This window comes from Megascapheus bottae, chromosome 10 (assembly GCF_031878675.1).
Source record: "Megascapheus bottae isolate mThoBot1 chromosome 10, mThoBot2.hap1, whole genome shotgun sequence".
Classification (NCBI taxonomy): Eukaryota; Metazoa; Chordata; class Mammalia; order Rodentia; family Geomyidae; genus Megascapheus; species Megascapheus bottae.
In genome coordinates, this window is record NC_143518.1 from 24251664 (window position 1) to 24270731 (window position 19068).

The 19068-nt window shown below is 37.6% G+C and overlaps 1 protein-coding gene across 1 annotated transcript in view; it reads right to left on the minus strand.

Annotated features, from left to right (window-relative positions):
• Pappa2 (pappalysin 2) overlaps positions 1 to 19068 on the minus strand; it is a 232828-nt gene that overhangs the window by 187715 nt on the left and 26045 nt on the right. The window lies entirely within an intron of this gene.

A 19068-nucleotide genomic window follows, 5' to 3' on the forward strand; every position in this document is an offset into this window, starting at 1 on the left:
AAAGACAGCCTCTTCAACAAGTGGTGCTGGCAGAACTGGTTAAGCACCTGCAGAAAACTAAAGTTGGATCCTTCTTTGTCACCTTGCACTAGAATTAACTCCAAATGGATCAAAGATCTCGAGGTAAAAGCTGACACACTGAAAACTTTACAAGACGGAATAGGAGATACACTAGGCCTCCTTAGCACAGGTCAAAACTTTCTTAATAAGGACCAAGAATCACAACAAATCAGAGAAATCCTGGATAAGTGGGACTGCATTAAACTGCAGAGCATTTGTATGGCAAAGGACATAGCTAGTAAATAAATTAGGAAGCTTACAGAGTGGGAGAAGATCTTCACCAACCATACAACGGACAAAGGCCTCATATCTAAAATATATCAACAACTCAAAAAATTGAATCAATCCAAAACTAATCTCCAAAGTAACAACCATCCCATTAAAAAATGGGCCAAAGACTTAAAGAGAGTCTTCTCTGAAGAAGAAACAAAAATGGCCTATAGACACATGAAGAAATGCTCAACATCTCTGGTCATAAAAGAAATGCAAATCAAAACAATGCTAAGATTCCACCTCACTCCAGTTAGAATGGCCAGGATCAGGAAAACTAATAACAACAGATGCTGGAGGAGATGTGGCCAGGAGGGATCACTACTACACCGTTGGTGGGAGTGCAAACTCGTTCAACCACTATGGAAAGCAGTATGGCAGTGCTTCAAAAGGCTAAACATAGAGCTTACCTATGACCCAGCAATTCCACTACTTGGCATTTACCCAATCATCCAGAAACAAGGACATACTAAATCCACTAGCACAACAATGTTTATTGCAGCACTATTTACCATAGCAAAGATATGGAACCAACCTAGATGTCCCTCAGTTGATGAGTGGATCAACAAGATGTGGTATTTGTACACAATGGAATTCTATGCTGCTGTCAGAAAAAACGACATCGACCCATTGGTTAGGAAATGGAAAGACTTAGGAAAAATCCTATTAAGTGAAGTAAGCCAGACTCAAAGGAACTTAGGCTCAATGGTTTCCCTCATTTGTCATAATCAGTAGAAACCTTGGGCTCGACTAGCAGAGATTTGCAATAGAGCAAAACCTTGATGCATAAGGCCATATAGTATGAAGCTAATTGAAAGGACCTCCAAGATATTGAAACAAAAGCCATATAATGAATGATTGTTGTCCTTAATGTACTATGTTATCTCTCATCTCTTTTGCTGTCCCTTGGTTATCTCATATTTTTACAGTATCTCACTTTGTTATCTGATATATTGGATATATGTGTATTTGGTTATTTGAAATTTGATAGGGAAGGGGGGAAAACCAAGATGGGTGGGGGGGGAGGGTAATGGGGACCAAGATATGTGAAAGGGTATGAATATATGTGAATTAATGCACCTTCTATCTGGCAAATATCATGTAACCCTTTAATAATTACAATAAAATATTTAAAAAAAAGAGAGAGATGTTCAGTGACCATCAGTGAAAATATTTGAATTGAGTCAAACACAGAACTGAATGTTTGGGAGATCTCCCCAGAATTTTATAATTCTGCATTCTTTTTCTTGGAGTGTCAGCTGTCTGTCCTGTTGTATGTAGGAATGGCTAGCTGTTTCAGAGAGGGAGGTCTTTACCAGGGACAACCCCAGGTGAAATGAGGACTAGCTATTTTCCTGGCTCCCCCATCCATCGTGAAGGTTGGCTCTAACTCTTCCTGGAATTGCTAGAGTTTACACTACTCATTTCAATATCTTGTGACTGCCAGAACCACTTTACTGCCCAGCAAGCAATGGGGCCAACAGTGAATCATCAGAGACATAGGGACCTGCTCACCTCTTTGAATTAGAAGCACACTGACTCATCTAGCCAAAATGACTGCTCATAGGAAAGGAAAAAGAGGACAAAATACTGAGCCCAAGAGTAGGAAGACAAATGAAGTTCTTGGGAGGAATGTAGAATGGTTGCAATAATAACCATAATGTAATACAATGAAGAGAACCAAATATTTAGAACTATTTTGGTGAATGAATTCCCTTACCATTTGCTATGTCAAAATTTCTGAGTCTCTCCAAAATTCCTGTGTTGAAATGTAATTCCCTAATGAGGAAGTGGTTAAGTTATAAGGACTCTACCTTCAGAAATGAGAGGAGATATGACCTTCTAAAAGAGGTCAGTAAGATCTTTCTTGACTACTATTATTACATAAAGGCATACAATATATGATCTATAAAATGAGTTCTCACTGAATATGGGCTTCAGAATCTATAAGAACCCAACAAGTCTCTGGTAATTACTTAGTATCTATCTTATAATTGTTTCCTATATTAACTCAAATGGATCAACACATCATTTTGCATCATTTCTATTTCTCTTGGATTTGGTGGGATCACAGAGAGTGGTATGATTTTGGAAGACTCGTTTTATTATATGTCAATCACATCGTCATGCTTCACCAACTCTCCATAACTCAACAATACTCAAAGTCAGTATCCCAACTTCTCTTAAGGAGCTTTACAATCCTATGGCTTATTATCATCAATGTCATGTCATTTGCAAAACTAAAAGAAATGTGACTGGTAAGAGACATCAGCATAGGACCATCGCTGATCAATTTAGCAACCAATAGTCCTTTAGCAATCACTCTTGGCATCTATTAGTAAAATTATTTATATGTATAGTTCCAACAAACGTATGTATCATAGATATACTGAGTATCTACCATGTTTTCTCTGTTAGACTATACAAGCCAAACTGTGAGATGTTCAAGTTGTTTAGTCCTTCAAATAAGGATATGGATGATTAAGAAGAAACATTCATCAGGATGGTAATTAAATGCTACTATATATATATATATATATAAACTATACTTATGCCTCATACAAAAATTAGAATGTAGTCATCATTACTCTCATTTATAACAGAATCAAGAGAAATTAGGACTCTTCTTTGCTCTCAGGAAACACACAGGGTAAGTCCTGCTTGAGATCACCAATGCCCAATAAGTAATATAAACTAGAGATGACTGGCAGCTACAGTGTGCTCGCAGCCCTGGGAACTGCTCTCCCTGACCGGGTCTAAGATGAACTCTCAGCCGTGTCGGTAAGAACAAGAGCTTTCTCTGAATCACTTCTGTGCCCAAACTCTATCACCCTGGTACGATTGCTAAATCACAAGAACATTTCGGATCAAGTAGTAGGTCTAGCAGGTATCAGGCAGACCCCACTAAAACAAAAAGAAAAAGAAAATTACATTAAAATGAGCATGTTCTATTGTATATGTTATCCTTTAATAAAGCTCAAAAAGAAGTTGTGGGCTATTTTAAACTTTATATTGTTATTTTTCACTTAAGAGGACCCCAGGAAGGTGTTCTCAAGTAATGATAGACATGAATAAAACCTCTCTAGCCCAACACACTTAATAATTTGTAGTAGGAGTTCTTAATTATTATTTTTAAGAGAGAAAGGCAACGAGAGTATAAAGTAGAATTATGTGTACTAGAGGCAGTTACTACAGCAGACAAGCCATTGACCCTGCTCGATTCCTCACTGAGAAAGCAGGTGCCTTTTGTGGGCTATCTGTGCCAAAGAAAACCTGCTGCCATCAGCTGGTCCTTCCTGGAGTGGTGAATGGAATTTTGATCTCTACTCTCAAGAAATGTACTTGATCAAAAACAACTACTATTACTTGCTTACTTGCTTTTTTTCAGGTTGTTTTTAATATCAGCCCTGATGGACTAAATTATTTGAAGAAAAAAAAGAATTGATGTTTGACTGGACAGTACAGACTAAAGCTAACAGATGTGCCAAGCCATCCAGACATGGGCAAGGGAGCCAGAGTGGCAAGGTCAATGACTGAGAACAGTCCCCAAGTAAGAACAGATGTCCCTTTGTCCATTAATGAGCCCCAGGTCTCACCTGGGTTTATTTTGTCACTGTTGCTGTTGTTGGCCAATTTGAGGTCTGAACTCAGGACCACACACTTTGCTATGCAGGCACTCTACTCTTTAATTATGACCCCACTCTTTTTGTTTAAAATTGTTTTACAGATAGGGTCACTCATTTTAGTCTGGTTGGCCTCAGACTCCTGAGGCTGGTCCATTTGAGATAAGAGATGTCTTTTGACAGTATTTGCATAGTTTGGCTTCAAACTGTAATCCTCCCATCCCTATATCCTGAGTAGCTGGGATCACACCTTTGTACTCAGTTTAACTCAATTTCATGATGAACCCATTCCTTCTTTCTTGGTTTTTGGGCTCCCTGTGCCTTCTATTTACAAAGAGTGTTTATTAAATTAAAAGAGAAATAAAACAACTACTAAATCTGTGGATAGCTCAGCAAATCTCAAATAATCACTAAATGCCCTTAACCTCAGAACACAGATTAAGACATTAATATACTTATGAAGGAAATTTTCTCTCTATGAAGTAAACTAGATTAGTAAACTCGGTGCTGTTGGTTCATACTTGTGATCTTGGGTACCAAGAGGCTCAGACCTGAGGATAATGGTTCAGACCTCGCCTAGAAAGTCCATTAGACTCTCATTTCCAACTAACAAGAAGTGAACTGTGACTCAATGTGGCAGAGCAAAAATGAGCTCAAGAACGCACCTAGGCTTCTCCTTCCTGGCCTGGAGTTTTCTTCTCTTACCTTCTATTTTCAGGGTTTTTTTTATTTAATTGGATTATTCATATTCTTTGAATTTTAAGAGTTTTTCAATATTTTTGTAGTTGTCCAAAGGAGTTGTTTATGAACACAGTACCTCCCACTCATCCTTAACTTCTCACCCCTTCCCTTTCTTCACCTCCCTTAATCTTAAGGCTACGGATAGAATTTTTTGTCATTTAGGAAAGCAATTCATGTATACATGCATGTTGATGTATCTTGAGCATATTATCCCTTCAAAATCTTCACTCCCCTTCCACCTACCCCATTTTCAACCACTCTGTTGCCTCCTGCAACTGTGTGGCATATTTTGCTTTATTACTATTATCTCTGGTATCACTAGACACAAATGGAGAGGAAGTGTGGGAGGTGGTTAGATCTTTATTGGGATTTTAGTGGTTAGATCTTTGACTTTATTAACTGTGGGAAAGGAGAAATTAGGTTAATGACTTTCTCAAGATTCTCAAGATAATGTCCCATGAATTTTAAAATACAAATAGAACTTTATTTTAATTTAGCGCTGAGTGCCTTTTGAAAATATTTCATTATAAACCACATTTCTTTAAATTGAGTCTCACATTCAGTGTTTTCCCATTATTTCCATTTTCTGAAGAAACTTGCGGGTGAGGGCAACAGCCTGACATCTCAGAAATCAGTTGGGTAGCTCCTCTGTCTCTTCTAGTTACAGAGATGTCAAGGTCAACAAGAATAACTAAGAGGCGGACAAGGACCCACTTAGAAGTATTTTTGTGTCTCCTAAAAACTCTGTTACTTAGATATGGATAAGAAGATATGAATATTTAAAGTAAAAAAGAAGTAGTTGGGTAAATGTGCTCCCTAGAGATTATTCTTTACCAAAAGAGGTATTAATAGAAATACAGTGATAAAAAGTCTTCCAGGAACATGTGCTTAGCATTTCCCCTGTGAGAGTTGACAGAAAGCATTTTCATTGAGTGACCTGGCCCTCAAGATACATCTGTCTATTCAGGTTCCTTTTTATTTTTTTTTTGAATGGTAATAGAATCCCAAAGTGCCTGCCCTGTCTGCTGTGAAAGAGCTTACAGCATTTTTAAAATGCGTTTCAAGACCATCTATGAAGCCTAAATTAACTACCATATTACCCATTAGGAGACTAACTGGATCAAGGACAAGCATGCACTTTCCATGCCAAATGGGAAGAGTCGTGCTGTTTGGTTACCATGCCAACAGTCACTCAAATGCCCAGCCATGATGCTCACAGACACCATTCTCCTTTCTGTGGAATCCCTTTATCCAGCCTATGATGCTGAGCTGCAAATTTGTTATGCATTTTCTAATCATCATGCTTATTTTTCTTCTTCTTCAATACAATCTACTATGTGAATAGTTATATTGTGCTTTTGTTGAATCTAGGAAACAAGAGAAATGCATGACCACTTAGACAAAAGAATCCATGATTTCCCATTTGTCAGAAATTTCAAAAGATAATTTAGAAACCATAAATTGAAGCATAGCCAAAGACTGAGCCAGAGAAACTAAGTCAGAAAATCTCTTATCTTGTGTTCTTCGCCTCTTACCCAAAAATTTGGGTGGTTAGGTACTGTGAAGAAATAAGCAGAAGGCATACAACTTCTCCTTTGTTCATTCAAGCAGGCAATTAGATTTGTGACTTGAAAAAGACCTCCTCATCTACAAAATAAAGCAAAACAGTTGATCTATCTTGTCTCCACAGTTCCCTGGAGGCATTTTATATACCTCAAGCCAAACAGACTCCATGTATCTCCTTGAATTTACCCGGGCTGCCGTAACTTAAAAGTCTTAAGTATCTCTTTTAAAAATCATCCTCCTTCATAATAATGAAAATGCACACAAGCGTGTCTTTTAAAAGCTATTAATTATGAACAACTCCCATTTTCCTCAAGTCACTATCTTGCTGCCTCTTTTCCCATCATGACAGTCAGGTTCCAGTGCTTGCCAGAAACTCACAAATCTGTATAAACTTTCACATCCTTCCTTCTGGTCTCAGGGAATGATATGTATGTTCCTCAGTGAACAACTACTGCTGAAGAAGGTTTTCTCTTCATTGTTCTTCTTTATTAATTACTAAAGTGACAGCCTACAGAATAGGAGAAAATCTTTACAAGCTATACACACTGGTAAAGGATTAAAATTCTGAAAATATTAGGAATTCAAAAATTTAATACTAAATAGAAAAATTTAATGAAAATGGATGAATAAATTGAACAGATATTTCTCAAAAGAGATAAAAAGGCCAAAAAGTATATGAAGAAATGATGTAAAACATCCTTAATCATAAAGAATATGTAACTCCAAACTACACTGAGGTTTTATTTCACCCCATTGAGAATGGCTATCACCAAGACTACCAAAATCTGGGTGCCAGTGGCTCATACCTCTATTCCTATTAGTTAGTAAACTGAAATCTCTAGGATCACTATAGAAAGCCAGTCAAGACAGATAGACAGGCAGACTGACTGACAGAGAGAGAGAGAGAGAGAGAGAGAGAGAGAGAGAGAGAGAGAGAGAGAGAGAGAGAGAGAGAGACAGGCAGACAGACAGACAGACAGACACAGAGAGAGACAGAGACAGAGAGACAGAGAGAGAGAGACACAGAGACAGAGAGAGAGAGGAGAGAGAGAAAGAGAGGAGAGAGCAGAAAAATCTGAGAGACTCTATCTCCAACCAACCATCAAAAGATGTACTAGAGATGTTGCTTAAGGGGTAGAGCAGCAGCCATGAGCAGGAAAGCTAAACAAGAGCAAGAGGTCCTGAGTTAAAGGCCTATTGCTGGCAAAAAGAAAGAAAAAGAGATTTTAAAAGTAAACAAATAATGAACACAAGAATGCTGGAGGGAAAAGAGGAACATTTACAAAGTGAGAACATAAACTAGAGCAAATTAATGGAAATCAGTTTGAGTTTTCTCAAAAAGCTCAAAGTGAATGCACTATGGGACCCACTGGCCCACTCCTGTGTACATATTTGAAGGAATTTAAGTCAACATATAAATAGTTCTTATCTTAAATTGTTGTATCCTCTGAAAATATAAAAACTACCTAACGTTTTACCTGTGATACCGTATAACTAACACCTGACCAATGGATAAACATTTCTTCCAGAGCACCATTGTTTAGAAATATGTATGCAAAATACATAAGGATTTTTCTCACCATAAAAACAAAATCCAAATATATTCAAGCCTAAAACTAAGAAAGAGTTAAACCTTAGAAAGAGAGTCCTTAGACACTAGATTTTATGTTATTCAAAACAAATTCTTGAAAAGTTGACATGCTCAAATTAACTACACAAAGATTCTGTGATGACACCAGGATATTGCTAAAGATCTGTCTTCACTCTGTTCTTTAGCAAAGCCACCTGAGTTAGCTTGGGCTACCTAGAAAATAGGATATGTTATGCTATGTATTTGTCAACCCAGGATCTATGATGATGAAGAATGGTACCCAAACAGCAGAAAAAAGGGTGATGGCATTTTTCCCATTATCATAAAATCCATAGGAAAAAAAGTAGACCAATTTATTGAACAGAATAGTCAGATATAAGTAGAAAACATCATCTAACTGAAACTACTACGTGTCATACACAGTAGTTTGCACTAAACATTGCACTAAAATTTACAATAATACTGTCCTAATGTCCTAATTACTGATTAAGTCATTGAACAAATAATAGTTATTTTCCTAAATCTTGCACTCTGACAGGTATCACTTCTCTACTCACCTTATTCCCCATATAATAAATTCTTCTTTCTGTTGCTGGATACATTATCTTTCAGGAACCACTGGAAATTATATCCCCACCCAGCCTGAATTCTTTCAGTTGGGAAATACTGAACATATAAATTTTTCTTAGCATAAAAATCCTGATGACAGCATTAAAAGCTAATTTGGGAACCTAAAGTAAACGATAAGTTGTTAATTGCCATAGAGACCCAGAATTAGGAGGCCAAATATGAGACTAAACTAGACTTTACTGTATTCATTTCAATTTTTCATATATATATATATATATACACACACATGTTTATAGTTCTCTCTTCTTTATGAATAAAGACACAGATAATACCTGATGTCCCCTGTGCTACTATGTCTATAGCAGATACTCAATAAATATTTGTAATATGCAGAAGGAATTGGGTGGGTGAATGGAGTAATGTGATGTAAAAGAAGTCATAGTGACTCTTCTGTTTTATTCCCTTTATGTTGAGTCCTTAACCAGGTTCACAGACATTGAAAATTCTTATCTGAAAGAGAACAAGGCAGCTGGGAATGGTGCCTCACGCCTGAAACCCTAGCTACTCAGGGAGCTGTGATCTGAGGATGTTCAAGGTCAGCCCAGGCACAAAAGGACCTGAGACTCTTGTCTCCAGTTAAGCTCTAGAACCAGACAAGTGGCGCTGCAGCTCCAGGAGTTGGGTGGTAGCCTTGAGCAGAAGAGCTCAGGGGCAACGCCCAGGCCCAGAGTTCAAGGATCACAATCAAAAACAAAAGAAAAAGAAAAAAAAAAAAGAGGGCCATTATCTCATTATCTCTACTCTCTTTCAAACCTTGGACCTGTGTGAGATTGTTGTTCCTTATAAAAACAACTGCCCAGAACTGAGGACAGACTCCAGGCAAAATCTGATTGGGCCATATGAAAGGGGGACATCTTTTCCATTCATTTGGGTACTTTATCCTTTTAACAGAATCCAAGAGTGTCACTCTGTTTTTAGTGACTATATCATACTTTTGACTATCCATGGTTATTTGTACATTGACTACAACAAAAGTATCTTTAGGTTTGGATTACATGTTTTTATATATTAGACCCTAAGTTCACTGTGTAAATTTCTACAGTACTGTGCTAAGCACAGTTTTTAAGGCTTTTGAAATAACTTTAACTCCTTATATTTTGTCTTAGTTTTCCATGTGGTGACTTCCACCCCAAAATTCATAACATCCCCTTAAAAATTGTGAGTACTGGGGCCAGGAGTTTGGCCTAGCGGTGGAGTGCTTGCCTATCATGCACAAAGACCAGGGTTCAATTCCTCGGTACCATATACATAGAAAAAGGAAGCAGTGGTGCTGTGCTCAAGTGTCAGAGCTCTATCTTTGAGCAAAAAGTGTCCAAGGACTATGCTCAGGCCCTGAGTTCAAGACTCAGGACTAACAAAAACAATTCTGAGTACTTAACTAAGTACCAAGTACAACCAATAGCACAAGACTTCCTGAACAATATTTCTTTTTTTCTGAAGAAAAGAAATAGAATCGTAAGTATGTCAAAAGTGGATTCTCATAGGAAGCATAGACAGGAAGACTTTAGTCTAGGCAAGCTAGGGCCTAAAGCAGCGGCTTAGACAAAAGCAGATAGGGCTGAAAGTTGGGTGAGTGGTAGACTACCTTCCAATCTCAGAACAAAAAAAAAAGAAAAGAAAAGAAAAGTATGTTATCCATATTTCAACTTTAAAGAGAAAACATAAACAACCAGCTCACTCTATCCTGAGTGTTACATCATATGACAGAAAACTGTTCCCTGAGGCTCTAAAGACCTCCCAAGTATCTTCTGTTTTGACCACTGTTGCTAGAACTATAGGCTGGCCAGAAATCTGTAACTTCTGACCTCACATGTAAAGAGAAATTAGGCCAAACTCACATTGAACTGAAGCAAAATGTTGTAAACGGTGGCTGCTACTACAAGCAGGAGGATATAAGTCTGAAGTGAAAAACTTTATGAGATTTGCTTCAGATTTGTTTTCAAAGTCACAAAGGAGCAGAAACTGTATCTAGTAGAGTGTGAACAAAATATGAAGGCTGAAAGGTTATAAAATGTAGAGAATTGTGCAGCTTTTGAAAAAAAGAGCTTGAGAGCTTGCCGCTGTTGTTACTAACTTCCTAGCTCCACTTTCAGCCCCATATGTATTTACATAATAAATCCATTTTGGGGAGTTGATAGCCATGAAGTTTTGCATAAGCAAAATGCTTGGTCAGAGTTTTACCTAATCTAGGACACCATTTCAAAGAGATGATATACACAGAGTAACCTTTTTGGGAGTTTTTGCTTGTTTGTTTTTCATTTTTCTTTTATAATTTCACAAACTACCTTCCTCTTCCAAGCAAAAATAAGTTATTTTACTTCCTGGCTTTTTGTTTTTCCGGTCTTGGGTCTTGAATTCAGAGCCTGGGCACTGTCCTTGGGCTTTCTCAAGGCTATTGCTCTATCACTTGAGCCACAGCACCACTTCTGGCTTTTTCTATGTATGTGGTACCAAGGAATGGAACCCATGGCTTTGTGCATGCTAGGCAAGCACTCTACCACTAGGTTACACTCCCAGAATTCTTGGCTCTTATAGTTGATCAGTTCTCAGCTCATCAAATTGTTCCTTGTAAGTATGCATTCAGATCCCTTTAGAGGTCCAGTCATTCTACCAATAAGAAAATTAACAAACAGCTTCAAGCCATTCACTCCTTAGCTAACACATTCACTTTGTAGAGGTATCTCAGTTATTTTATTCACAGACCAGTGGGAAAAAAGGCAATAGTATATAGACTGTCAGTACCCTTCTATTTACACAAAGTAACATTTCCTGCCTTTAAATTGATGTCCTACTAGGCCCCTGTGCAACACTACCACTTACCCTACATCATTTATATATATATATATATATATATATGTATATATAAAGTACACATATGTGCATAAACATATATACGCATATATATTTATTTAAACTATATTTAGTGAGCATGTCTTGGTTTCCTATGATCAAAGAACATGAAGTCTTATACAAAAGATGAGTAACAATAGATAATTACAATATAGAATGACATGCATGTACTAGGACAGGGATTGGCAAACTTCTTTCAGAAATCCAAATAGTAAATATTTTAGGGTTTGTGGGTCATATGGTCTCTGTTATAACTATACAACTCTGCTGCATGAGAGGAGTCATAGACAATATGCAAGCAAGTGGGAATAGCTGTGTTCCAAAGAAAATTTTATTTACAAAAACAGTGAGCCATATTTAGTCCACCAGCCGCAATTTCCCAACCACTGTGCTAGAGTAAGAACATGCCATTTTCAACAATTATTTATTGACTACTTAGTCTGTTCCTTCTTCTGTTCTAGGTGCTAGGGGCCAGCAGTAACCCAAACACACCCAAACCGCTTCCTTCGTACAATTTACATTCCAGTGGAGAGGATCAACATTAAGGCAAACAAACCAAATAGCATACTGGTGACAAAATTCTAAAAAGAAAAGCAAAGCAGGAACAAAAGTATGAAAAGCCAAGGTAATATGTAATATTAGACATGGGAGTCACTAGGGAAAACTTCAAATTTAGAAGGTAATGTGGGAAATGATGAGAAAGAAGGTAGGAAAATTAGCCAGGCATTACTCTGGAGGAAGAGCATTCTAGCAATATACCAAGCCACGGGAAAAGTCCTGAAGTAGTAGGGTGCCTGGCCAAGTCAAGAGATAGAGAAAAGTCACGTATGGCTGGAATCCAGTGAGATAGAGGAGTATGGCAAGAAGAAAAGCACAGAAGTAACCATGACTGGGTCAGTTAGGCCCTGAAGACCACAGTAACATTGCTTTTCAGCTTTGAGAGCTGAGTGAGCTGGGAGCTTCTGGAGATTAGAGGCAAAAGAAATACATGGTCTGAGTTATGCTCTAATAACGGCTATTGAAAATGACTCAGAGGTAAATAGAAGAGCAAAAGCAGAAGTTCACTTAGGCTTACAACGATCTAGGTGAAATATGGCAGGCCCCGGAGCTGGATATTGATACTGTATAGGTAAGTAATGGTTCAAATAACATATTCAGTTCTTATTTTTTAGAAAAAGAAATGTTCACAGGAAAGAGGAAATAATAGTCTAATACTTGATAGACAAATATGCCATATTACCCAAATTCTGAACCTAGGGAATCTATCCAAGAATCTCTGGAGGAGAATAAGAGAAGCTTTAGAGTTCAGGAAATTAGTCAGCAGCATTCTCTAGAGGTGGGGAGGGGTGGTGGTAATCTGATGAAACACAGGTTCAGAAACACCCTCAGTGGCCAGAAAACACTGTACTCCATCAAATATCCAACCTACATCTCTAACATCAAAGGGAATAGTATTAGGGTTGAAAGTGATCTAATACCATGACCTAACGTTTCTATATTCAACAACATAACTTATAAATAAGGTTCTTGGGGGAGAGGGAGACATTTGTCAATGTTTATCTGTCTTTCAGCTAAGGTTTAAATGCTAGGAAAGAGTGCCTAAGTCACAAAAGAAACAAATTGGCCACTGGTGAGGGTATGAGAGCTAGCACTCCAACTCTAGGAAAATTCCCAACTATCTTGAATGGTTGACTAACTATGGTTGGTTGTTAGGGTCTCTCTTAAAATTTTTCTAAAAGGAACTGTTTGTAGCTCAGACAGACCACATGGCTTATTCAAAAGTCTGTATATTTGGCCAAGAAATAACCACAAAAAGGAGAAAAACAGCCTTTCCCCACTCACCTGGAAAGGAAATTTCCCTCAGCTAGGTAAGCAGGAAAGCTGGATTCTATAAACTCTATAAAGGGAGAACCTAATGGAATTGAGAAAAACATTGTATGTCTTAAACAGGTGACGTTTCTAGTATTTCGTTTACTCTCCCAAGACTATCTATATGCTCTTATCTCTTCCCTCCAGTGTCTCTGCCGAGTGACATGAACAAGAGAAAGTGCATCTGGGTCCTTTAGAATTTGGGCACGTTGTAGGACTGAGAAGTTTTCTTGCTGTTCAGTCATAAAGTTTCTCTACCTTTTATTTTCTCCCTGCCCTCTTCTATTCCTTACACTTATTTTCCCTGTTCATGTTATTTTGGGCACCAGGCAACTTGAATCTTAACTTCAAAAGAAATCTATAATGAAAACTGGCTGATGTTTAACAGACTCACCCCTTCAGGACCCAGCCCTACCATTCCTTTGGCCCCAATGTGTGGGTAAACACACCCCAGCTAACCCTTCCTGGCTATCCAAGTTTGGGAAACACCAGCTTCTTCACCTGTTCCCTTTCATTCCACATGTATCTTCTCCCCTGTTCCAAAATACATCCTTTCTAGATACAAGTTTAGATGACATGCCGCCACACACCTGTAAACATCCCTCTGACGGCTTCTTCAGCAAGAAATGAGCTAGGTGCTGGTATTCTGTGCGTAACACACCTCTGCTCCCTGACCTTCCTAGCAATAAGACTTGGAGAAGGTGGCAGGGATGAGAAATGGAGTCAGCAACACAGAGGTGTTAACTCATTACAGTAGATTAATAGTAACCCACTGTCTGCTTTATAGCATGGGCTGATACTAGATGATTGACAGCTTTAAAAAAATCTGTGCTCAGATATTTATTTTTACTTGGTAATTTTTTCCTCTCATCAACAATATTATGAAATCAGATTCAGAAACCAGAGGTGTGGGGAGCTGTGGCAGGGCTATCCCACAGCCCACTGTTCTAGATTTGGTTGGATATTTTACTCTTAGTAAATGGAGGAAAAGTGAAGGATGGAAAGTAGATGCAGGAGCAGCAGTAAAAAAGCTTTCAGATATAATAATATATAATAATTTTCAGATATAATCTTATAATTTTAGAGGATAACAGAATTAATGATCAAATGAAGCTGATGCCAGTAAAGGTCAAGGAAGCTGAGTTCACCTTGAAGCAGAGATTCTTTTGGTTTGGCTTCCTGGAAGATACCATAGGGAATGGATAAGAACATTTGTAATTTTATTGAAGTAGACATTCAACTCCCCTTTTTTTCAATTCTCTCGCTCTCGCTCTCGCTCTCTCTCTCTCTCTCTCTCTCTCTCTCTCTCTCTCTCTCTCTCTCTCTCTCTCTCTCTCTCTCCTTCTCCCTCTCCCTCTCCCTCTCCCTCTCCCTCCCTCCCTCTCTGCAGTTAGTAAGTAGAAAGAGACATCTGGCTTATGCAGTCCTCCAAATCCACAAGCCAAGTTCTTCTATCTTGGTAATTCTGTTCAATTGGCTATGTAACATATCTATAATTCATATCTCCTCTAACCAGTCCCAAGCCTGAAAAATACGCTTTCTTTGATAGACCCATCTGGGTTACAGATGTTTGTAGATAGATTCCTTAGGCTCTCTCCACGTTTCAGAGTCTTTGGGAAAGAAAGTTCTTTGAGCTAGATATCTGGTTCTCACAGGGTGTGGTAAGAAATGCTAAGTAGAATTGGGAAGAGAACTATCATCAACTAATAATCAATTACTAATGCATGTTAGTTATTAATCTACCTCTAGTTTTTCCCCCCCTACTTTCTATTACTGACAAGTAAACTTGAGTTCCTAAGTAGAACTATGTTCAGCATACTGTTTATTAAATAAATGTCTTGCAGAGTGTTTGTTGATCTTGGATCCCTTATGATGGGATTATGAATTTAAGGTCTATGACTTAATTGTAATGATAAAGATGCTATATATGGGTTATTTATTTCAGAGATGGTCACTAACTCCACCAAATCCAGGATCTTACAAAACTCCAGAGATTTATGTCTGTAAATACAGAGTTTTTCCAATCTTATAAACCACATTATGGTCTACACTAAGTTCTTTTTTTCTATACCTCAACCTAGAAAATTCCTAAATTCTTCTGCTCAATAGTTAGCATTTAGCTGGTATGTGTGTGTATCTGTGTGTCCATATATATGTATATATATATATGTATATATATAGAGAGAGAGAGAAAGAAAGAAAGAGAGAGAGAGAGAGCGAGAGAGAGACACTCTGTTCAGCTAATTGTATCTGGCATGTTGAAAGAAGTTGGTAAGTATTAGATTTTCAAAGTGTCCTTCCTGCCAATGAGAAGTATAAAGTGCTCAATATTTTTAATAATAAAAATTTAGTACAATGCATTTAAGACAGAAGAGAAGGGGCCAGGAGTTTGGCCTAGTGGTACAGTGCTTGCCTAGCATTCACGAAGACCCGGGTTCAAGTCCTCGGTACCACATACATAGGGGGAAATAAAAAGCCAGAAATGGTGCTGAGGCTCAAGTGGTAGAGCTCTAGCCTTGAGAAAGTCCAAGGATAGTGCTCAGGCCCCGAGCTCAAGCCCAGGACTGGCAAAAAAAAAAAAAAAAGATAGAAGAGAAGTGACAAACAAGATTTCATAATGAAATAAATACGATGGACATAAAAAGAAAATCTTAAAAACACCCCTCCCATACTTTGCCTTCAGATTTCTTCTTCCAAAAGGGGAGACTCATAGAAAATGATCCTCTTTCTATCTAAATAGTACGCAGAATTATTCGGACTGTGAATGAGCACTCAGAACTTGAGAAAATTCATTAGCATAAAAAATAGATAAGCTTTTTCTAAATCATATTTTTACCTTTAAAGTAAGTATAGACTTTAAAAAATGAATATAAAGGTTCCCCCACCCGCACCCCATGCACCAGTGGCTCATGCTGGTACTCTTCCTGAGATATTCATGAGACTGAGATCTGATGATCATGGTTTAAAAGCAGAGGCTGACATATATGGAACTTGGTTCAAAACCAGCCTACACAAGAAAGTCTGTGAGACTTTATTGACAATTAACCACCAGAAAACCAGAAGTGGAGCAGGGGCTCAAAGTGATCAAGCACTAGCCCTGAGAGAAAGTACACAGGGAGAGCACCAAGCCCCAGAAATGATGAGAGCAAGAGAGTTAAAGGAGAGAGAGAGAGAGAGAGAGAGAGAGAGAGAGAGAGAGAGAGAGAGAGAGAGAGAGAGCTTAAAACATGTTTGTTAATAGTAAAAAATAACTAAAATAATTGGAAGGGGCTTAGTGGTAGAAAGCTTGCCTAGCATTCATGAAGCCCTGGGTTGGTTCCTCAGTACCACATAAACTGAAAAAGTTGAAAGTGGTGCTGTGGCTCAAGTGGTAAAGTGCTAACCTTGAGCAAAAGAAGTTCAAGGACAGTGCTCAGACCCTGAGTTCAAGCCTGAGGACTGGTAATAATAATAATAATAGGAAGATAAAAATCAAATAAATTTCCAAAATTAAAACAAAATGACAAAAATTTTGAATATATTAAAGAACAAATTTCAGAGTTTCATTTCCAACTATCTCATGGAGAGATAAGACAAAACTAAAAGAAAATGTCAAAGCAATAATTTTAGAAAAATTTTCATGAGTGTCCAAATTCATAGGACCCACTAAGTGCTTAATAAAAGAATAGGAGGATCTTATCAGATCCTAAAATTGTCACAAATTCTTTTCAACAAGAGACAAAAGATAACCTTTTAAATAAACCCTAAAATAAACAAATACACACACATATAAACAAGTTTGCATGTCTCTAGATGTATACCTATATATTATATACACATTATGTATTATATATATTAGAGGGAGAGTGCAGGAGGGAGGTGGGAGGAACTATCACAGAACTGTCAGAACAGAAATTAGAGTCAATTGATACATTTCTTCAAAGTTTTAGCAAAAATGTTTTCAAACTCAAAATTTCACACAGAGAACAGCTATCTCATGTAAAGGCCTAAAAATTTTTGAGAAGTTATTTTCTGAAAAGTTACTTAAAACATCTTTCCCTACAGAGATACATAAGGATATTTTCCAGTAAAATAAGGTAGTAAATTGAGAGATACTGAAGTAATTCAAGACACAGTGGCTCCAATCCAATTAAAATGTAATGAAGTTCCAAAATGATAAAATAACTGGTAAATATTAGAAGAAAACAGAAGGAACTATAACAGAAAGTGCCAGAGAAGGGTTAAAAACTCCCCAATAATTTAGAAAACATTTCATTAATAAGCATGTATGAAAAAGGAATTGGAAATATTAGTGGTTATTGAGAAGGAAAGAAGGGACTCTGGTGATATAAGAAGAAGCTGATCAAGAAAGGAAATAATAGAATGATACTTTGTCCTGCAACAAATTAAATTTCATAGTCTAATGCTGGAAATACTATATATATTTGCAAATAGTAAACATATATGTGTTTACATGTAAGTATTATGTAATTTTACATATTAAATTCAGCCCTCTGTATTCATGGGTTCTGTCTCCATGAACTGAAGGAATGGTGGATCTAAAATGTTCCATCTGCACTGAACATGTATAGGGTTTCTCTTTGTCATTATGTTACCAATATAACAAAATTTTATGTAGCATTATAGTGTATTGAGTATTACCAATGCTCTAGAAATGATTTAAAGTATATGAGAAAATGTGTGTAAGCGACATAAAAAATATAACTTATATAAGGGACTTGAGCATCCCTAGGTCTGGTATCCAAGGGGAGTACTATAACAAATACCCTAGGAATAATAAAGAAGTGTTACAATTGCTTCAACTGAAATAGTAAAATAGGTATGTCATAAGACTGAAAAGGTGACAGGATATAATGTAGCAAAGTTAGTCTTATCTCTATCTCAAGAGAAAGTCAATGGATAATGTTTAAAACTGATCAAGAAAAGTCTATTTAGAGACAAAAGATAATTTCCAAAAGAAATAAGTAAAGGGAGCAATTTTGTTTATTGTCTATGGGGAGAAAAGCTAAAAAGTGGAGAAAAAGAAATTTGTATCAATACCCTGGATTTAAGAATGCTTCACTCTCATTCAGCTTTCTAGCTAATGTTTAGCATTCTAACACTTAAGCCTTGCCTCTAGCCTGACATATATTTGGTTATCTTGGAGTCTCTCAGACTGTTCTTGCTCAGGTTGACTTCAAACCTCAATCCTCCTAGTCTCAGCCTCTTGAGTAGCTAGAATTATATGTGTGAACTTGGCTAATTTCTTTTTTTTTTTTTTTGCCAGTCCTGGGCTTGAGCTCTGGGCCTGAACCCTGTCCTTGGACTTTCTCAAGGCTAGAGCTCTACCACTTGAGCCTCAGCACCACTTCCCTCTTTTTTCTATGTATATGGTACCGAGGAATCAAACCCAGGTCTTCATGCATGTTAGGCAAGCACTCTACCACTAGGCCAAACTCCCAGCCCCACTGACTTCATTTTTCACCTCATTGTCCATTACTCTGATTTAAATATTTTTGACAATCAAAACTTTCAAATATTTGGGACTTACACAAAGTATAACTACTTTCTTTAGTGATACATAGGCATAATGACAAATGTGTGTGAATGAAAGTTCACAACACTTCTCTGTCTGGAATGTCAATTCAGAGGCAGCGATAAACTCAAATAAGGTTAGGACAGTCGGAATTGAGAGAAAATGACCCCTCTCTGGAAATCAGTGCCTGGCTACATTCAAAGGCTGCTGCTCAGACTGGAATAATGACACCTGTGATGGTTTCAATCTGAAACGTCCGTCACAGAGTTTTGAGTTGGTTGCCACTGCATGGGAGCACTAATTAGATGAGAAGTTGAGACAGAACTTGGGCAGGGGCTGATTGTGGTGCGGCT